This window comes from Arctopsyche grandis, chromosome 8 (genome assembly GCF_051622035.1).
Source record: "Arctopsyche grandis isolate Sample6627 chromosome 8, ASM5162203v2, whole genome shotgun sequence".
Taxonomy (NCBI): domain Eukaryota; kingdom Metazoa; phylum Arthropoda; class Insecta; order Trichoptera; family Hydropsychidae; genus Arctopsyche; species Arctopsyche grandis.
The window spans coordinates 5,397,501-5,421,812 of record NC_135362.1 but is presented as its reverse complement, the minus strand read 5'-3'; the positions used below and the strand labels follow the sequence as shown (position 1 = coordinate 5,421,812).

General features: G+C 32.9%; 1 protein-coding gene across 3 annotated transcripts in view; it reads right to left on the bottom strand.

Annotated features, from left to right (window-relative positions):
• The window catches only part of LOC143915053 (protein turtle-like), a 373,910-nt gene that overhangs the window by 245,118 nt on the left and 104,480 nt on the right, over window positions 1-24,312 (bottom strand). For all 3 annotated transcript variants that reach the window (XM_077435466.1, XM_077435467.1, XM_077435469.1), the window contains exon 3: window positions 12,852-12,910. The gene's annotated coding sequence lies outside the window, so the exon portion shown is untranslated. The remainder of the gene's footprint in view (window positions 1-12,851; window positions 12,911-24,312) is intronic.

Here is a 24,312-nt window from a genome sequence, read left to right as displayed (position 1 = left end):
GCTTGCGCACTTTTATTAAAGCCTGGCTGGAAAATTCACTCGCGCAGCCAAATCGAGTGAGTGGCGTGACGTAACAACTCTGATATCTTGCAAAAACAAGAAAATATAATAATACACAGTGGCCACAAAAATTCTACCTGTTTTTGGAAAGCTTTTATCTTCCTACTGTAGTAAAGAATAAAATACAAAAAAATTATAACACGAAGATTTGACCATTTTGTTGAACCACATGATAATCCCTTCACTGTTTTTCTGATGCTATTAATCCAAAAACGTATAATAAATCGACTGAATATGCGTAGGAACGAAAATAAAGGTGTAGATTAACCTAGATTCGACATTAAATCGATTAATTTATTTCCATAAAGACAACTCTCTAGATGAGAATTCTAATACTTGTATATATGTACATACATAATGTAACTTACAGGCTGAACGATTTATCTGACATAGACACGTTGCCAATGGTAACTAAAAACTATGGTTTTAAGCGTCTCTGTGGTTTTAATACAAATATAAGTATACATAAAACAAGAATAACAAAGTTTATAAAAAAAATCAAAAGCAAGTAAGAAATATGTACATATAGTGAAAAACAAATAAATAATAAGGATAATTATATCGTGCTATGTAGGATGTGTGCCACCAACTCAACATAACTGGCATTGAAGAGATCCAATGAGTAAGTTGAGGAGTCGTACAGTTATCGAGAGGGGGGAGTTCATGGGTACGTTTGTTTTAGCTATTATGTGTGTGTGTCCTAACGCTCGCCGAACATAATAAATCTTTAACAACTAATAACTACAAACAAACCTGTTTGATCTGTGTAAATATATTAAGCCTGTATTGGTTAGAAAGTTTGTTTTGATTTGAGGTTATGGGTTAAACGTCATTCTGTCAGATTCACCGAACAGTGTTGCCACCCTGCATAAAGGCCGGTGTGGCAACACCCAAGACCGTTAGCTCAGCAAGCCTCCACAAAACTATAAATATTTATATATTAGAGATAACGAGAACCTATAAAGCAAATTTTATAAAATATAGAGTGAAAAAAGAAAAAGTTATAGGCGTTTAAATAATTAAAATTTGACAGCGAGATGGCAGGGCGAAAAGTAATGAAACTACCGATGTGAATGATGAATGTGACAGATAAACGTCACCGTGTAATACGATGCAGTATTTTCAAACGTGTCTAATACGATATTTTTTCACCATCGTAATTGCGGATGATACCTTAACTTATATTAATGACCAAAATGAGTAATATGGCAAAGTATGAAAACGATCGGATAAGAGATAAGGGATATAAAAAATGACCGCTTACACGAAAACTATGTGAAACGTATAAGAGGTTAGTAAAAAGCCTAAACTTTGTATAATTTTATTCGTTTGCTCGGCCACGGGGTCGAACTCACATAGTCAAATATCCGGAATGTACCAAATTTCCGCAATATTGCCCGTGCGATATTTCATCGGTAGCATTATATATTTATAATAATACTCCATATGACTTATAAGTCTTCCGCCATTAATAAATTGCCCAATTAATTGTTTAATTTCTATATATGAACAATATTTAAGTTTATCTTTCATTCACAATTCTTATTGTCTTTTTAACTACACAATTGACTTTTATCCACAAAATTAATCGTACTTAATTGAACACACTCCGCATTTACGCATCCTTTTGTTAAAAGGTTGTACCAAATCATTATCAAAAACTGCCTAAATAATTGTTTTTATACGCCAATCCCAGTTAAAAAGTCAAAAAGTCAAACCGAAGTCAAAAAGATCGAAATGTGTATGATACATATATGTATGTATATAATACTTACATATTTATACATTAAATTTATATTTTACCATGATGCCATTGTGGGTTACCCCTGAGCGACATCTATAGTATTAAACTTGTACATATTTAAATTTATCGATGATAAATTTGAAGTCATATTCAAATAGTGGTGACAAACAGTAGGTAGAATTGTTTTCACCAATTTGATGATGAACCGTTTCAACAATGAAATCAGATAAATTGACAAACTCTAATAGTAAACGATCGATTTGGAGTCACACATCCAAATTTGATCAGCAGAACTACAGATAATACTCGGAATAGATACTTTTCAATCAGGGTCAACACAGGGCTTGAACTCAGCAACCTCTTGGTGGTTATCACCAACGCAACCATCGAGCTACTTCTGGCTGATATACAGATGAATCGGGGTTCGTGAATATGTAATTTCTGTAGAAAAATATAACTATACCTAAATAATGGATAGTCACTGAATTTCACTGAAACGTCAGTGTAATTATGTATACTTTCACATAATTACACTGACATATATGCATTAAGTTAACCATTAGAAAAATCATTAATCAATCGTTCTTTATACCAAAATAATGCACATATTTCTAATTTCATCTTATTTCATAGATATTACCTATTACATGTACATATGTAGTTTCTAGTAATTCTACTATCACTACTACTTACATTTATCAGACTCAGTTTTAACTGTGCTTAAGTTCATTTTAATACTCATTAACTTTCATGCTTATTTGATACCAATCATATAAAGGAAATTAAATTATTGAACTTCGTTATGAACCAGTGAAACGTTTCTTGCAACACAATTTTGTAACACTGAAACATTGCACGAATTGAAAGTTTCTCACTATTTGTCCCACCCACCTCCCCCTTCTTTATAATTGTCTCACAAATCCAATCTGTTTCATATCCGATGGACCCAATTTTTTTTCACTCTATGTTTTATAAAATTTGCTCTATAGGTTCTCGTTATCTCTAATATTTAAATATTTATAGTTTTAACTCTCATATGTATATATAAATTTCAAATTTAGCGTCTACATAGCTTCATGTAATGTAATACACGATATATATTGTTTTATGGCCAAATATGTCAAATCTGACATTTCACAGCTAAAAATATATCTCTTCACGGAGTTTTATCTGCGAGATAATTATATTTTAACCCAATATAAATTTATAGATTATAAATTTTGAAATCATATTTAAATAGTGGCTAGGGTAGTTTTTGCCGAACTAATGAGGAAACGTTTCAGCAATTAAATCAGATAAATTGGCAAAGATCGGATTTGATCGGAAAAGATCGACTTGGAGTCACAAATATCCAAATATGACCAGCAGCACTACCGATAATACTCGGAATATAATATTTTCAATCGAGGTCTACTTACGGAATCGAACCCGACCACCTTTCAGCGGTTCGCATTAACGCAACTATCAATACTGCTGGCTGAATAGATTTTTATATTTTTTATGTATTAAAATTTGCTTAATTCTTCATCTGATATGGTCGTCCAATTTTTTGTAAATATCTGTGCATATTATGTACTTATATACTTTTCCTGAACTGCGAGTTTCAAAGCCAAATTGGAATGAATAAACGTACATTGACACATTCGCATAATGGAAAAAAGCTTTTATATATATATGTATGTAGGTACATAGTTATATCCTTACAAAGGTTTTTACAAAATATATATAGCCAATTGTATATCAAAATTGCTCATTGAAAACAGATACATTGTTCAGATACCACCTGAACGTCAGTAAAAATAGATGTTTTCAATTAAGATTCGAATCTACAAATCGGATAAAATATACAGACCTTTTGCACACCGTGTACAAAATATTCGCGAATATTTGACGGTGAACAGACACGGAAGATTGTCAATATTGAATGAGCAGAACAGTGTGCCGCATATACACCATCATAAACGTGCGGAACTCGTTTCGCGGCGGTTGAGTACCCCTGGTTTCTGTTTATCGCGCGATAATGAAAATGCACTCGGCCACGTTTATTCAGTATTCAAACGGTTATGCATTCCAAATTATGAACATTATTACAGCCGCACAAAGTGGATTAAAGCCGGCTGCTCCTGCGTTTCGATTCGTTTCGGACTGGATTAAATGCGAAAGCCGCAATCTGCGGATACAGAAAACGGGCGAGGGGTCGATCGATAGTTCCTGAATTATAAATGCGATGAAACTTGCATGAACGGAAAGCGACGACATTGGTTCATAGTCTTAACCGCAAATGAGCGGGTGTCGAGTTGTGCGAACGCTTTCCATAGAAACCACAGTGGAAACAGATTCACAAACTACAATGTGTATGTTGTTTTCACATAGGAATCTACGTCAAAATTAAATGATAATATATTTCCATTTGTACTAGCCTTTATACTGGAGAACTATGGACCAGATACAAGCGGGAGACGATGAGGAAGATCAAGGTACAATATAACAACTGATACCGTGCTCTCTTCAGGCTACCTAGGAGCTGCAGCGCGTTGCAAATGTTTTTGGAAGGGCATGTGCCTCACTTTGAGGCCATTCTCAGGATGAGAGCGGCTCTCTACGTCTTCGTATACTTTTATCGTCTAATTTTCTTCTTGCTGCTGCATCTTCTCATTTGCATTCTTCACTGTATGTTCGATGGATGGAACTACTCTACCGACCGCCCAAAATGGACATTGAGTTGATTGATAGCACAGTTCGACACAAAAAATGGTTCAGAGACGAGATATGACTTTTCTTATAGATCTATGCCCAGTGAACACGAATCTGGTAATAAACAATGTTGATTGGCTCGAGATTCGGAGATGTGTTTTTTACATCGCGCGATTTTTACATATTATGGTGTTGTTCGGTCGATGTCTCAAAATCTGTCAATTTTCTGTTCAAAATGAATACTGGAATCTATAGTCGGGTATTTTATCTTTCATTTTTAGTACTTTTCAGCTTTCAAATCTCTCTAAGTAGTCGTCCACTTCAAAAGTCAAAAGTCTGTATTTTCACTATGGATTTTTTTCCACTGTATACTATTTTATATTGAGTATTTTATATTGAAACATGTTTATTAGGATAGTGTTCTGGCCACACAATTTTTTTTTTCGTTTAAAAGGGTTAATTGGAAGTGTGCTGAACTTTAAATCGGTAAAATTGCGAGCAAAAAGCTCGTACTAGTATTTACTCGTATTTACACGAATCTGAATTGAATTAATAGGGATAATATATTGTCTTTATATGAGAATAAAATAAAATTTCACTTAGAAAAATCATATTTCTACTATTCTTGTGGATTAATAACACAAATTCTATAGATAACTGGCTTACATCGATAAAATAAACGAATTTTTGAATGAAAAATATGTACAAAGTGCGTGTACTTTGGAACTGTATTAGTGAGCAATAATTGTAAATGAAATAACCCTTGTTTGATAAAAGCAGTGTATATACAAATAAACATTAAAATATGTAGATAAGATGTACATAATTTTGTTTAGGTATTTAAGAATATCTTAAAAAGGGAAATGTTCTCGAAAAGAACGGCATTTTCGGGATAGATAAGAAAGGATGAATGCAAAACGACTTGTAGGGAGAGACATAATTATTACAGGAATTTTCTCGGGTTAAATGGTTATTAAAATTATGAAATATAAAAATCGTTTAATAAGTGAAAACGTTTTAAGTTCATGATATTATCCTGCGGTCTATGTAGCATGTGTTTGTATATGAAAAAATAATCTTTTCAATATTCTTCTATAAAATTTTGCATTTTATAACAAACAACAGCTGTGTATACCTAGTTATTTCAGGTTACTATTTTTAGTATTTCTTTCATAAACTGTAAGAAGAAGAATAAGTTCACTTGAAACGATTTTTATTTTTTCAGAGGTAACTTTTACTGATTTAAAAAGAAATCGGAAACTAAAACAGCACTTTGGAGTCGAGTCAAAATTTATCAAATCCGACTATTTTATGATTGGACTCCGGCTCCGACTCCAACTTGAAAGATTTTAGTAAGATGAACTTTTCTTCTCAACGTATAAAATTATTAGTAGGAAAAATAGTAGCGATTTTTAAAATATTAATAAATTAAGGGAATTAAAAAAATAACTATAAATTGACAAGTAAATTGAATTATAAGTAATGAAAAAAGTATAAATTAAAAGTAAGTACATACATTCATAGTATAAATATGTGTAGGAATTTGTAATGTAATTCAAATTCATGATTTATATAAAGATATTGTTAAAGTTCAATTTATTAGTCGATTTACTTCAATAAAATTAGAAACTGTACTCCACAGCCCTGCTAAAATACAATAAATAAATGGTTTAAAATATATCTAAAGTTGCGAGATTGTATATAATAATACAGATAGCGATAAAAAAATTAAATAACAGCATAGCCAGATAATGTCGGAGATTATGACAGAGAAATTACACATTTGGTATATGAAACATATTTAGATCAATCCATAACAACAGTTGTTCAAGGGCATTTTCTTTTGTGGACTTCAATTACTATTATACGTCCGGAAATTGATAAAAACATGATCATTACTCATTTGATGCATTTTTCAACGTAGAAAGCATATAATAAAAACGATACGCCATTAAATGTTTCATCATTTCGTTCGAGGCACTCCAACAAAAGGCCACGATAATGATAATAACAACTCTGACGAATCCGACGGAAGTGCGTAAATATATCTGTTGAGTTCATCTTTACGACTCTTCGTAAAGATAAATTTGTCCAGCATGCAATAACACGTAAATTTCATAAAAGAAAAAAACACGTAACTTTTCATTTTGAGGAAATTTTCAAATTGAAAAACCAATTTTCTTTCACTCCGATCATTAAAGCGTACATATTTGGCATAACGAGATTGTTGATTTATATACGGCATTTTACGATCTAATGAAAATGATATGATAATCAAGCATTGCGTGCATATTTTTATTAACTTTTTCGTAACTTTGAACCGTTCCCTTGAACTATCACATGATTGATTACAGTAATTTGTATTTAATTGTACCGCTAGTGCTGTATTATTATAGTACAAAAAAAACAACAAGAAGAATTGCTGTCGAATTATTTCGATACACAATCGAAATGAAAATTTCACCCGAATAAAGACGCATACATTCGAACCATTTATTTCAATAATAAAAACGTCCAACAATCCGAAAAGATCTCAAACGGTCGATTAATAGCGTCAATACGAATTACAATAGATACAAATCTGGATTTATAACATTGAATACTGTAATTTGAACGCTCCGAACGTTTACTGTTAATAATAAATGTACGTTAAAATTTCACCCCATACTGTGATTCTCACACTGTCAAAATATAATAATATACAGATAAAATTGACGATTAAGCGTCGAAAACACTTTAAATTGATGCGTTCGCAATTTTCCGTCATATTTGACGCCAATTTTCTCGGAAAAGTCTCACGGAAAATATATAGAAAACTTATTTTCATCATGGGGCGTACGGAATGACTTGCATATTCAATGTCTTCTACAACAATGAGCACACTCCTTTTTTCATTCGTCTTCCTTTCACGGTTCAGCATATGAATGGACGTGGACTAATCATTTTCTTTTCATACGTTCCAATTGATACGGGAATATATCGCGGATAGATCAAGCGAGCAAGACTAATGCGATGCAATTAATTACACACTTGCACTCCTGTGGGATGAGATTTCGTAACATATGTACATATATAAATGTACATTTTGAGAAGCACTGAATTGTACGCATGTACATACATAGCTGATTAAGCGATGTGTGGGAAAGTTCTGTGCGTAATAATGACATACAATCATACTCTTAAGGTATTAGTTACGACTGCATTTAAATGTCACGAATAGGATCTTGAAGCAAGTGTAGATGTGTTATTTAAATTCTACATACTTCGGGGCATAGCGGATTTCAACTTCACAAGAAATATATTCAAGACGGATGTCTGATCTTGGATAAAGTTTTGATATAATGTGACTTCTAAATAACACTAGCCAAACTTCTCATACAGTTGAAATGGAAAATTGTAATTTGCATGGCGGAAAAATAGACAGAACACTCATCTTCTACACATACATAGTAGATGTATCTGAGTTTCTGGAGTAGATATTCGTCATAGTTGAATTCATACTTTCATAAAGTTTTATACTGGCACAATTGAATCAAAGATCCTTCCAAAGGAGACCTTCTATCAAATTTTAATTTTAGACAATCACTTTCTGAGCTTTAAATTATTATACAATAGCAAAAGTTTCATAATTTTACTCTACCATTGAGTACAACCCGTTTGAGTTGGTCAACTATAAAAACGTGAACAATTCCACTGTGAAATTCATTTTTGATTCAAGGAAATTGTTTCTATGCTGAAAATACATACATATCTCGAATGCGAATAATTTCAAAACCTCTCCACTATAATTTTCTATGCAAATAACGAATTTTTCGTATGATGGGAATTAAAATTTTGATAGATTTATAGGTGGTCCATATATAATATTTGCATCGGTTTGACGTGGACGTATTGCTGATACGTGCATGACATTTTTCAAATTGCAAATATGCAAGCGAAATTGTGATAAATTCAAAGGCTACTGAATATTATTATTTGTTCATTATTTTTCAGATATCTGCAAATATCAAGAAAGAAGCATGAATTTATTGAAGTTCATAAATTAAGCTTTTTTGACAATTTAATGAAATAAGTAATTTCGTAAATTAAGGTTTATTCATAAATATCGGCAACTACATACATGTGGCCGCAGTACGAAAAGTATTCTTTGGTACATCGTATATGGACAAATTCATGTCTAACGTGGCGTAGACGTAACAGCAAGTAACAGCAGAGGCGAACAAAATCTATTCATACTATACATCAGTACATGTCACCGTAACGTATCAAGCAAAACCGGTTTTTATTGCCTGCTGTGGGAATATTGACGAGTAGCGTGACGTCATAGCAGTAAGTGCACGCGTTATAACGAGCATATGAATATACGAAAACATCATATTGTAACAATTATTACGGGTTTGTTTTAGTCCTAATTGGCAAAAAGATATCATGCTTTCGCAAAACCCTATGATTTTCAAGTTTACAAAATTTAAGCTTCTACAGGATAGCGGGATTGTAAATCTCTCCTCTAAGTAATTTTACAAAATATTTCTCAATAAATAAATCTCTTCTCTTTGCTAGGGAGTTGAAACCCAAAGATCCCAAGACAAAGGCACTAGGGAACAGATATGGATAAAATCCAAATGTCTTCAAATATGAAACTCGTTCCAACAATAGAGAGTAACGAAGTTGATAGGGAGACCAAAACCAAACCAGACCAGACTTAAAAACAAAACTGACCTAACCCTCCTAGCTTACATGTGACATGTCACGAATTTACATAGCTTGTCGACATCTGTCACATTTATCAATGTAAAAACACAACACGACGTTTTCCAAAATGTAATATATCATGCAAGACGATTCGAGTATGGGGTCATATTAAAAAATATAATTAAAAAAGCTAACCCAAATCGTTTCCACGGAAAGATATAAATATGTATTATAATATATGTAGATCAAAGGACCTAAGCGGGATGATCCCAAAACATAACATTACTTTCGACCGGGGGGGGGGGGGCCCATCGCTAAAGCGAACTGTCCATTTTCCGACACAAAGAAAATATGCCTATCGTTTGATCCCGAATTTTCTTCCCTTCTTTTTTCCCCACCCTTCCCCTGCGCCGTTTTTTGACGGGTAGGGACGCCCTCGAAACGACCCGAGGGTTTATCGCAAGATTCGAGATTTCCATACGAGGCTCGACACGCAAACGTTCACGGCACGGGGGATAAACCCTGGAAAATTCTGTGAAAATTCAAAATAACCGCACGAGGGTGAAATTTCATCACGCCAACTACGGCTCTGACCCACTAACACCCCCCCTCCCTCCCGCCCTTCGCCCTTTAATTATTCAAACTTCTTTCAATAACTACAACGGTGGAAAGGAGAAAAAGAAAGCCGCGTGTTAAACACGTCATTACTCCGTGTTTACGGGGTTATTAGGCACTTTTTTTAACCGCAAATCGCCACCTGGGTGAAAAGCTCCTAGCGCCGATTACACAATGGCCGACAAAACGCTCTGCAAATTACTGCGAGCTTTTATTGTTGAAAGAAAAAAGGTTTCGTTATTTGAATGTGTCGCGCGCGTTGACACAATCTACGCTCAGTGTGTGTGTGTGTGTGTGTGAAAGTTTTTGTTTTGTATTATGTGTTTATTTTTTTCACCTTTTTCCGAGAAAATATCCCGGGGACATTCGAAAGAAACGATTGTGAAAACCGAAGAATGGAAAGAACAAAAAAACTATTTCGCACCATAATGATATGTAAAGTGGGAATATTCCGCGATGCAAAATACGAATGGGTATTGTATAGGTTGTGTATTTTCCTTACAGGTCGCAATATCGCATATCAAGTTGACTACTTTATTTTGGGTATATTCGAGATTTTTTTGGCCAAATAAGATATGGAAATCACACGTATAACATTACTATTATGGAAATTCGGGTTTTAAATAATTTGAACAGTATTTGTTGCTCGCGCATATCAAACTCTATTTATATGTATATCTTTATACGAATAATTTTAGATCCATATATTAATTCCAACATAAAGTGGGGTTGACCTCTGAAATGAATCAATTGAAATTGTAAGAAAGAATTTATTATTTATTTAACCAGTAGCATGGACTAGTAGTTAGCATATATCGCTATGGACATTGAATTCGAGTCACACTGGTGGTTGCTGGCCAGACCTTGATTTGTGACCAGGTCGGTCGTTTCCTATAAGAGTTTGCCAATTTTTCTGATTTTCATTGAAGCGATTCCTACAATATTGACTTTCCCTCACCATTTCTCTCGCAAAATCTTTAGTTATTATGTTATATCTCAAGGTTCACCGGGTTTCTCTCTATAGATGTGTCTGTGGATGATTATTGTATAAAAAATCGTATTGTTGTATAAATATTTGTTGATCGTATTGTATACAATGTTTGCAATGCAATTTTGCTAAGTTTGACCATAGATATCATATATAATTTCTTATTATAGTATATAATTTGGTGTGTTTCTTGATCTGTATAGTATACTCGTCGCATTGGAGCGATCTGTAATGATGAGTGTACATACATAAATTGATTGAAAATAAAAATAATCTTATACCATTTGAAAATAAGACGTGTGTAAAAAATAGTGTTTGTAGTAAAAACTGACTCAACATTCAAATGGTTTTAATCGCGGAAACTGTCACGTTTTGCTACAAAAAACCTAAACTATTTCATTTTATATTTTCTTTATTCATAATATATATTATTTTATATTTTATTTTCTTATTCATTCTTAAGTATCATTAGAATGGTTTTTGTCAAGTCCCATCTTTATTGAACCAATTTAAAATATGAATTTGCTTAATGTACCTCATTTTTATTTTCATATATTTTTTTTTATACAACAAACGAATAAAATTGCATGACAGCAAACAGCAGTAAATACATATGTATTAATAAAGTTCTTTACTAAATTATTTATGAAATGACTAGTGATAGTAAATTATTGTACAAAACATTTCATTTTGATTTAAAAAAACAAATAAATAAACGGAATAGCCGATAGTTTCAATGGGTTTGTCAATAATAATAATAAAATAAAAATTAGAGTAAATAAAAAAATAACTGAAAAATACACCTAAAAAGAACTACAAAATTTCATAAAATTATTAAGTTTAATTACATTACTAGAAGTTATGTATTACTAATTCATTTGGTAGACTGCTCTAAATTAAACCACTCTGTTTGGAAAGAAGTATTCTTTAATTTTCTAGTTAGAAACATCTCTTTGAAGGCTGAGACCTCTCAGATGAGTGTTTTATTAAACGTAAGGAAGTTAATTATATGAAAATTACGATTATTTGGATTAGATCACCTCTCATTCTTCTCGTCTCGAATGTAAAGAGATTCATTCATATTAGTGATTTAAGTTCATACATACATACATATGTAGATCCAGTCCAATTTTGTACTTATTGGTGATTTAACCAAACGGTATTTCGATTGTTAGGATTCGGAACAACGATAAAAGTAAGCAAGATATAAAAATAAAATGAACGTAGAAATACTAAATGTATGAAAGCTTATTGTAAATCATATTAACAATTAGATACAACATAACTTCTTATTGAATACTTATCTCGCAGATAAAACTCAGTGAAGAGATATACTTTTAACAGTGAAATGTCAGATCTGACATATTTGGCCAAAAATCAATATATATCGTGTATTACCTTACAAGAAGCTACACGCCAAATTTGAAATTTATATATACATATGAGAGTTAAAACTATAAATATTTATATATTAGAGATAACGAGAACCTATAGAGCAAATTTTATAAAATATAGAGTGAATTATAGGCGTTTAAACAATTAAAATCTGAAATGGCCATATCACGGCGAAAATGTTGAAGATAGATTATGGTAGCTTGCAAGACGTCACCGTAACCAAAATTGTGGATATTTGATACGCATTGTATACGATATTTTATCTCCAACGTAATGGCAGACGATACATTAACGTATATTGATGACCAAAATTAGCAATATTGCAAAGTATGAAAACGATCGGATAAGAGATATAAAAAATGACCCTTTGCACGAAAACCATGTGAACTGTATAAGAGGTAAGTAAAAACTGTAAGCGAAAGTTAAAATTTATATACACAAATCCAAAAATCAAAAAAATAAATAAGGAGAGCGAGCACAAAGCGAAACTCTCGCTGACTTTCAGTTTTGCATACTTTACTCTCCCGTTCGGCGGAGAGGAAAAAACCCTAATCCGCCGCACACACATTGTTGTTTCAATATAAATTTATGACTTTCTTGTCGGTCGACGCCTCTGCCAGGAGCGGGGAGAGCCGGGGGGAAGACGCTGAATATTTCACTCACCTTGTATCGATCCTCGAGGTGTGGGGTTTGAGCCCCCGGGGGGCGATGCTGCACGGGTCCTGCAACAAGAACACTGTGTTGTGAACGACTGAATAAGAGATGAGGCTCTCAGGGTTGTGGTCATTCCACCACCGGATGGGGGAGGGGCGGCTCAGGGTGCGGTGGGGTAGTTGGGATTCAAAACGCGGACATTAAAGCCCTTATGGAAGTGAACGGGGGATGGAAATCTCAGGGAGCAAGCCGATCTTGATAGTTAAGCTACATCATCCCCGAGCGTCGAGGGTGCATAACACCGCACACGAGTTAATAACCATAAGCGAGCTTTTGACTTTAACTATGATTGAGCATACATTCGTAAACTATACTATGTACTTGTAAGTTTGATCCACACGTGTATTATATATTACACACATATAGTGTAACTTACTGGTTACGTGATTCTATACCAGTTGAGGGGTCGTACATATATATGTAGATTTCAAAAATTATTACATTTTCTCTGATGAATATAAAAAAATTCAGATGTGACCAACCCATGACTTTATCGATGTGTTTGAGGAATATACAAAAGTTCTATTTCCGATTGTCGGATTTTGTTCGATACTTTTTTATTACTTACAATCACCATAATTATTAAACACATCAAGAAAAAAAAATTTTAAAGTAAGATAATGAAATATTGTGTTAAAAAAAATACTACTTCTGGTTTACAAATTCGGACCAAAACCTAATCAGCTCTAAGTTAGTACATAAAGAATACCAATATTAATTTTCAGCTTAATGTGTTCAAGGGTGTAGACAGAATCGTGGTTTTTATTATAGTGGAAGAAAAATGGAACAAGAGTAAACTGCCACTTCCGGTTGACGGACGCTTACCAAATTTTACACATAATTTTGTATTAAGCTTAAACTTCTAGATATTTGTGTTCAATAAATTAAACGGTTTCTGAGAATAACATAAAAACCCTCGATTCTCAGGAGTCAAAGTTTAAAAATTATTCTATTAATTATACTAACGTATCGATCAAAATTTCAGTAATCGATACTAAGTTTCGATTAAATAACTAAATAACTAAAACCGCGCAAAATGGCAAAGTTTCGAAACGAACGGAAGACTATAGGAAAAGATATTGATTCGTTTGAGAAGTGAAGTCTCTCATCTCTGTGTAGTTTTTTACAAAGCTCTTTATTAGCTTTGTAAAAAACTACAGAGAGATGAGAAAAATAAAAAGATATAGATATAAACACAGACAAAAAATACATTTATACATAAAAATAAAAAAAAAACAATAGCATTATAATAATAGCAGATAAAGTAAAAACATCAAATAATAAAATACAAAGTAGGGAATGTTATGCACCTATAGCCAGCACCAATTCCTACGAGGCCCAAATGGAAGAGAGAAGATCAAAATTCCACTCATACATCGTATTCAATTATCAAAATAGTGATGAGCGCAGGCTACCAGACAATCCTAGATCTAAATAATCCCCGATAACTGAAGTGGAAAATATAAAATTCAGACTCAGCAGCAACAATTTAAATGGCGACGACGAATTTAACGTTCCGCATCGAGAATGCGTTAAAAAATAAAGAAAAATTACTTTAAAAGTATATATAATATGTAATATGCCATACGAGAGTGTAAAAGAGTAATGGCCTGTATAGTAATATTATAGTCCGGTAATTTCCGACAGTGTGGTATGTCATTACGGACAGTTTCTATCGTATATAATTTGGAATACGAAATAGGTACAAATGTACTATAGAAAGAAATTATGTACATATGTATATGCTCCAGTATTCAGAGAAAATTTTCTCGATTCACTAAATAAAATACGTATTCAATAAAACGCTGTATGTATTGTAAATGTCTTCTATTGTTGCCGTCACGAAAGTATGGAGTTCTGGAGCAAGCCTGATTGCAGGAAAATGTATACGTACATAAATATAATATATGTATATGAAGAAAGAGTTCAAGGAAGATAAAAGAAAAACCTTTGTAAGGATATAACTATGTACATACATATATACATAAAAGCTTTTTCCATTATGCGAATATGTCAATGTACGTTTATTCATTCCAATTTGACTTTGAAACTCACAGTTCAGGAAAAGTATATAAGTACATAATATGCATAGATATTTACATATGTCGTGTGAAATTGGACGACCATATCAGATGAAGAATTAAGCAAATTTTAATACATAAAAAATATAAAAATCTATTCATCCAGCAGCATTGATAGTTGTGTTAATACGAACTGCCGAGAGGTAGTCGGGTTGGATCCCGTAAGTAGACCTCGAATGAAAATAATATATTCCGAGTATTATCTGTAGCGCTGCTGGTCATATTTAGATATTTGTAACTCCAAGTCGATCTTTCTCTATCAAATTCGATCTTTGCCAATTTATCTGAATTAATTATTGAAACTTTTCCTCATCAGTTCGGCAAAAGCTATCCTACCCACTATTTAAATATGATTTCAAAATTTATAATCTACAAGTTAATATTGGGTTAAAATATAAAATTGGGTCCATCGGTTAAGAAACAGATTGGATTTGTAAGGCAATTATAAAGGAGGGGGAGGTGGGTGGGATAAATAGTGAGAAACTTTCGATTTGCACAATGTTTCAGTGTTACAAAATTTTGTTGCAAGGAACGTTCAATAATTTAATTTCCTTTATATGATTGGTATCAAATAAGCATGAAAGTTAATGAGTCTTAAAATGAACTTAAGCACAGTTAAAACTGAGTTTGATAAATTTAAGTAGTGGTGATAGTAGAATTACTAGAAATACATATGTACATGTAATAGGTAATATCTATGAAATATGTAAGATGAAATTAGAAATATGTACATTATTTTGGTTTAAAGAACGATTGATCAATGCTTTTTTTCTAATGGTTAACTTAATGCATATACATATATACATAGAATGGAGAGGTTAAAAAATAAAGGATTTAAAATTAAGCGAAAGTATAGAAATTTTGAACGATGCCAAAAAGTTTGGTTAAAACTAAAAAATATGATGTATTTTAATCCATCATATTATTTAGTTTTAGCCACGTCACGGCCATGACTTTAGTCAGGGCCATCATACAGTGATGCCACCGCATCAGGCGGCAACTTAATGGGGGCGGCATAAGCAGCGAAATCAAAATAAAATTTGATTATGTAGAAGCTGTCGATGAACTCATAACAGAGGAGATTAAATTTAAAATAAAATTTTGGAAACCCATAGCAAAATGTTTTATGTGACATTTTAATGACAAAACGCTAGAAAATTATTGTAGTAGTCTCCAGTCAATATTTTCAGCGGAAAATGAATCAAATATAAATACAAACGATCTTCAAAAAAAATTACGTGATGTATCTCAAATGCAACCACATTTTATGAGGCCTTTGAATGGTTTAAATTATTTGAGCCAACATAGCTTAATTACTTTGTATCCGAATATTTTTTTTGATCTGAGAATTGTAGTGACACTCCCTGTCTCTGTAGCTAGTGGGGAAAGAAGTATTTCCAAATCAAAATTAACAAAAAACTACTTAAGTTCAATAAGCAAACCAAAACTTAGAAATCTTTCATTAATTTCGATTGAATCCGTACATATTCAACCAGCAGCATGGCTTGGTGGTTGCATTATTACCAAGCATCGAGAGGTCGCCGGGTTTGATCCTGTGAGCTGACCGCGATTGAAAATAATTTATTCCGAGTATAATCTTTAATGCTGCTAGTCAGACTTGGATAGTTGTGATTCCAAGTCGATCGTTTCTTATCAGAGTTTGCCAATTTTATCTGATCACTGTTGAAACGGTTCCTTAAAATTGGCAAAAAAATCATCCTATTATCAGTCACAAATCTTCTGTATTATGTATGTAGAATTTGTAAAAAATTATGTACAAATCTAAACTCCATAGATGTCTCAATGGATTTATGTAAAAAAAAAAGCTGCATTGTTATTAATTAATTGCCCAGCAAGGCGCATTGAAGTCTTCCTGGTATATATCTATCTAAAAATAATAGATTTCATTGTTGAAGCGGTTCCTCCATCAAATTGGCAAAAGCCGATGTCACGACAATTTGAATATGATTTCAAAAAATTATTATCTATAACATAAATGTCTCGTTAATTCTCTTATATGTAGTATTTGTATTATTTTTATATGTCTGGTCAGAGTGACGCGTTAGAGTATTATGTAATGTCACTGAGGCTAATATGTAATTAAATACATAAATATATCCCTAATCAACGAATTTGCTAATGTTAAAATTAGAAAGAAAAACCTGTAGTAGATTGCTGTAATTGATTGTCATAGTTGTAAATAGGTTTTTGAGCTCTTTTTCCTATTATGCTATACATTAACATTAGAATAATATAATACTATGATAACGAACAAAATTAAATTAAAATTGTAGAATAGAAAATGATCAGTAGTTCAGTAGCTATTTAAATAGATATAAGATGTACTGTGAACATAATTTCGTAATAATAAAAAGCATTTAAAAATCAATAGATGCTAAGATGTATAGAATTTTGTATGACTTCCAGTACATTGTTAATTCCAACGACATATATACAACGACATAGCCAGCAGTTTGGCTTAGTGATAGCGTATATATTTAGCATCACTGAGGTCATAGGTTCGTGTCCTCGCCACTGCTGGTTAGATTTGGGGGTTTTGTGACTCCAAATCGATCGTTTCTCTATCAGAGTTTGCCAATTTTATCTGATCATTGCTGAAACGGTTCCTGAAAATTGGTATTAAATCTAATCCTGTTGTCACAAAAAATCTGCCTGTGTATAATTTGTATTAATTATACACAGTAATCTGAAATCCATAGATGTCACTATGATTATTATTTCTGATTAATTGTTATATTCTATATATTCTGATTGTATATGTATGTATTACTGTATTTCTGATTTCTGATTGTTTATGTATTTCATTAACGTACACTCGTCGCATTGGAGCAAATCTGTAATGGCGAGTGTGTATTGATTTGTGACGATAAAATAAAATTAAAATAAAATATAGAAAGAAAATGTATTGAAATTGTCATAGTTGATATATGTAATTACAATCACAATCAAAAACTTAAATTATACTGAGAAAACCTACTGAACAACCCTGATCAAAGTCAAACACGACCCAACAACTAACCCACACGACCCAACAACAAATTCCACGACCCAACAACTAACAAGACTAACTGAACACGTGACGAGGAACTTTAATATGAAGAGAAGTACCGGAATGGTATGTCTCGACATAGAAAAGGCCTTCGACACGGTTTGGCACGATGGACTCATTCATAAGCTCCTTATTAACAAAATACCAAACTACCTAATTCTCATCATCAAATCGTACTTAACTCGTAGAAAGCTAGTGGTTAGCGTAAATAATGAATTATCGTCTCCAAAAATTATCGCAGCTGGCGTTCCGCAGGGGAGCTTGCTTGGCCCACTCTTGTTCTCCATATATATAAATGACATACCTATTCCAAAAAACTGTCACATAGCCCTATATGCAGATGATACAGCTTGCTTCACAAGTAGCAAAAAACCAGACACTATTCTTAAAAATCTTGAATTTGAAATTAAAACAATGACTGAACACTTCACTAAGTGGAAAATTCAAATTAATCAAACCAAAACAGACGCCATATTCTTTAGTGTTAGAAAACATAAGCCAAGTTCAGATCTGAAAATCCCCTCTGGAGAAAGTCTGAAATGGCAGTCAGTAATAAAATATTTAGGAGTAACGTTTGATAAAAGAATGAGATGGGCACCTCACATTGAGGCAGCGAAATGCAAGGCGATGCGGGGTATATCCTCAATATATCCAATATTTAATCGCCATAGTTCTTTATCAACGCTAAATAAAATAAAATTATATCGCGCGCTCATATTACCATTATTAACCTATGCTTCACCTGTATGGAATAACGCCTCGAATACTAACCTTTCCAAGCTCCAAGTAATACAAAATAAATCCCTTAAAATAATTTATAATACACCCATATATACTAACCTGAAAAAACTGCATGCTATATATAATATTCCGTTTGTTACAGACATTACTAACAAACTAACCAGTAGATTCTATGAAAGAATCACTAATAACCATACTAACACACTTGTGAAGAGTCTCGGTGATTACAACAAAATGTCTATACCCTTCAGGTATAAACACAGATTACCTAAACACAATCTGCTTTAGGTCATCGACTTTAGATAGTCTTTAATTAATATTATGTATTAGATGTATTATGAACATTTATAAGGATTGTAAATAGGTTTTTGAGCTCTTTTTCCTATTATGCTTTAGATTAACATTAGAATAATATAATACAGTGATTACTAACCAAATTAAATTAAAATTGTAAAATAGAAAATGATCAGTAGATCAGTAGCTATTAAAATAGATATAAGATGTATTGTGAACATAATTTCGTAATAATAAAAAGCATTTAAAAATCAAAATCAAAGTCAAACACGAAAATGAATGGTCAGAATGATAATGATGATAGAAACCTTATATGAAGTTATTAATTTTAATTTGAAGTAAAAACAAACGGACATTGGAATAGAACCATATAAATGCTTATTTCGGTGAAGACTGTAAGTTATCTTATGACACGGACAAAATAGGTAGCCGTTGGGAAAACATCTAGGAAGACAATACGTCGCCGAAGCAAATGCGCCTCAGAGAAAAGGCGTTTTATTTCTAAAACGGCGAGATAAAAGCCAGTTTCTGTGCAATTCCACCAGTGCGAACGTCTCATATCATAATACAACATACACACACACACACATTGGAAATACAAATGGAGAGCTGAAAAGCGTCTGAAAACGATACCTCATTGTTATCTCGCCACAGTGTATGGTACACGGGTCACACACTGCGGCTACCGTTTCCACGGCTATACCAACTTGTTTATTGTCTTTATCGTTCGGACCGAGCCGAACAGGTCTTGCCGTGAGCTCCTCTCCTCTCCTCGACACTTTCCCGGGAAAAATAACAAGTCGTAAAACGGTATGGGGTAGGAGGACGAGACGAGCACTTTTTAGTGGCCGGGTTAATCGTCGTAAACACCTATTCGTGTTTTCCAATCCCCGAGCTCTGCCGACGCACGGTGGTTCACTCACATAGTGTAAAGGGGCAAATTTATATTTTGAGCACGATAAATTGCTAGATGAAGCTGTGTACAATGACAGGGCGAGTGCTCTGATATTTGACCACAGCGAAGATTTAATAGGAGAAGAAGAGAGTCTACATACTCACTGCTAGAAATATTTGGATAATTATTCAATCTAGGTTAGAGTTAAGTAATTCATCTACCTTATATATTGTTCATTTAAATAGTTACAGTGTAGTGCACTGGTAGAGCTATTGTATACAAGAAGAGAGATCATGGGTTCACGTCCTGACCAAATACACTATTGGCGACATCTTGTGGTTATTAAAACACAGATCGACCGTCTGCTCTTAAAATTTTCCGATTGTTGTGACATAAAATCTGGATCACTTCAATCTAGGTTAGAGTTTAGAATTCATCTACCTTAAATATTGTTCCTATAAATTGTCACAGTGTAGTGCACTGGTAGAGCTACATATTGTATACAAGAAGAGAGATCATGGGTTCAAGTCCAGACCAAATACGCTGCTAGCGACATTTGTGGTTATTAAAACACAAATCGACCGTCTCCTCATACAATTTTCCGATATTTCTAGCTTCATTGTTGTGACGGAAGATCTCGTTGTTGTGACGGAAGCAATTAATATATCTTAAATATTGCTCCTATATATAGTCACAGCATAGTGCATTGGTAGAGCTATTGTATACCAGTAGAGAGGTTGTAGGTTCAAGGCCTGACCAAATACACTGCTGGCGACATCTTGTGGTTAATAAAACACAAATCGACCATCTCCTCTTAGAATTTTCCGATTTTACTAGCATAGTTGTTATGATGGAAGATCTGGATCCTTTAAATCCAGGTTTGAGTTTCCCACAGTTTGTCGCAAATTCGAGTTATTAGCATCTCAAATTTGTTGAATCTTATAAAAATTCTACCTACATAATATATTACTCGCAAATTTTCTATGCATAAAAATTTTTGTTAACTTTCCAATTTTTCATTTCTATTGTATTTTCTTTTTATTGTATTTCTATTGTATTTTCATTTCTATTGTATTTCTATTATATTTGAAAAATTGCTAGAACTTACAATGTAAAAAAGTAATCTAACCAGATTAATTTATTTATACAGGTATACACCATTTTTATTAACACGACAAATATTGTCAACAGTGTACGTAAACATTATTCAAGGCCAATTACAAAAATCTATGGAAACATTTGCAGCATTTTAAATATCAGCATTATGAGATGCTGTAAGCTCAAATTTTGCGAGAAATAGGACAGGATTGCCCATTTTTTGAAACCGTTTCCAATGAAATTTCAGATGATGTTTGTAAAACTTCTCATTGTATAAATGCTTGTATTAATTGTAGTGATCGTGTTATATCTGTATTACCACACTCGTCGCTTTGGAGCAATCTATAAAAGCCGAGTGTACATGTTCGATTGAAATAAATAAATAAATCATCTCTTTTTGAATAATTTAGATTTTGATAATTAGTCCTTGATGTACAGTCCTAGATTAATTATAGTATTTTTAAAATATGCTTGGAAATTTGATAATAATTCTCAATAGGTTTCTCGTCTGATCCAATTTATCTGCTGTCATTGTGACTGCATATGTATGTATGTATGTAGAAATGACTATAGCACAAGTTATATCGAGATTTTTTACCAGGTTTTTAAACAAGGGTTATCGGAAACCTCTAGAAACTAACTGAATGACGACACTTACAATTCTACATCCATTTATTATGTTTTTATATAGGTATATGATACAGTTATTAGTTTGATTTATATTCAAGTAATAAAGTTCCTTCGTACATTATGAATCGTTTTGATCACGGATGTCTATACAAATGAAAATTTATTTTAAAACTCCTTTGATGTGAAATTCTCTGCTTTTCCTCTACATAAACGAACCACCGTGCGTCCCCCACCCCTATAATCTTATGTTCAATATGGGAAATTGTGTCAGAAGAATAGCGGTATTCCCCGGTCGGGTAACAACCGGGATGACCCGGTGACATCGTTCGATCTCTCGTGAAAACTCGCAGACGTGTTTTCCGCAAACAGCGAGACGATAAAAATATCACAAAGTATACCTACATACATACATATAAGTGCTTTCATATATACTTTAACAACTTAATTCGATTAAAGACCCTCCGAGTCTAAAAATAAACAGAGCCTACCTACCCTTTCCAGTTGTGCATCGATCGATCCACAGCAGCCGGGCATTAAAAGGATAAAAATTATTCAAATGGCCCAACTAGGAGCTGAAAGTGTCCCGAGCATCTAATTTATCCTCTCGTGCCAACTTTGGAACTTAATGAATTTTTGCATGAAATATATATATATATATATATATATATATATATATATATATATATATATATATATATATATATATATATATACATATATATGAAGAACGTTCGTATAAAAGGATTTTTTTTCTTAAAATGCACATTTTCAGTTGAGTTAATGTGAATGCATGGAATTAATTGCAGCCGTGTGGTTTGTTTTATTTTATTTCTTTTTTTTTATTCGAAAGTCGTATTTCGCTCGTTCTCAATGGAAATTACGAGGGGTGGTTTTTATTTTTTAAAATGGTTCCTTCTGCTCTCGAGGGCTCTCTTCAGTTGCTCTCCCATCTCTATCTAAAAGCGAGATAGAGGTTGTATTAAAAATTATGCTGAGCAGTCGCTTTAATATAAATTGCGAATAATTCGAAAACGACAGAGCAAGTGGCCATCGGAAATAAAAATTCAAAGAATATCTCTACAGTAGCGAAAAATTCATGGAAAGAATACTTTAAGCCATATTGGTGCTGAAATTTATAAGCTCAGAAGTGTAGGTTTTAAATAATGATGAAACTCTAGCTTCTGAATTATAACTTGGAGAAATTATTTTAGCAAGATTTAGAACAAAATTTTCCATTTTCATACGACACTGTTGTGGTACCATACAAAATAATCACTATCTTTGTTTGCTTACCTCTTCTAGAACATAATCTGTGAACTCTGACGTTTTATTGAAGAAAATGCAGTTTTCCAATTCAAACTAATAGAAATCCGAAGTGTTCAAAAACAACCCACTAAATTTGGTATAGCTTCTCGTGATTCTCAAACTTAGACTCTAGACGATTTTTGAAAAAGTTTGGAGCTTGAGAACAAAGGTTTCTCATACGAAAACGCCCGGGCAACGCCGGGCGAGTTCATGTTCCTGTTCATGTTCATGTTCATGTTCCTCCGAATGAATCTCCTCTTATTATAAATTCATTTTTTTCAAATTTGCAAAATAATTTTAATGTTTTGGCTGGCAGGAAAGTCATGATCTTGGGTGATTTTAATCCTAGAAGTTTGAATTATGTTCCTAATGAATTAATTTTTATGTCAGAACTATTTAATATGAGTCAATTGAACTCAATAACTAATTGTAATAATAATTTATTAGATTTAATTTTCACTAATTTAAATTTTATTTCTTGCAATGTATCTAGAAGCCTATTTCCTTTGCTGCCTGAGGATCCATACCATCCGGCGCTTGAGTTAGAAGTAAATACACTTGTTTCGGCTTCCTCTCATTTTCATTCTGCTAATATACCGGCTCCGGGTGGATGGTTGTTTGATGGTGTTGATTTCGTGATCCTCAATAGTTTGTTTTTTGCTTGTAATTGGGATAAACTATATGAGTGCGTTGATGTTAATTCTGCCGTTGATTCCTTTTATAGTATCGTTAACTCTGTATTTGATAAATGTTTTATGAGAAAGCGTCAAATTAATGAAGCAAGGGTTTACCCAAAGTGGTATAATTCCCGAATAATTTCATTAATGCACAAGAAAAATAATGCACATAAAATATGGAAAAAATATAAAGATCCTACATTTTTTATTGATTTCTGTAACTTGCGTACTCTTTTTAAGCGGATCTCGACTTCCGCTTACGAGGAATACATTACTAATTGTGAAAATTCAATTGCTCAGAATCCGAAAAATTTTTGGAGCTTCATCAACAGCAAACGAATTATAGATTCAAAACTTACGAAAATGCACGATATGGATGAGGACTTTATTGGTCATGACAGCATCGCAAATGCCTTTGCTAACTATTTTCATTCGGTTTTTGATTCGACTACTGTTATGACTTCCCCTAGTTTAGATTCCTCCATGTTTCCATTATTGTCTGTTGACAAGTTCCATTTATCTGATTTACGCTACGGTTTTGGTAAAATTAAAAATATTAAATCTTTTGGACCAGATTTCATTCCAGATTTCATTTTAAAGGGTAGTGAGCCTGGACTCT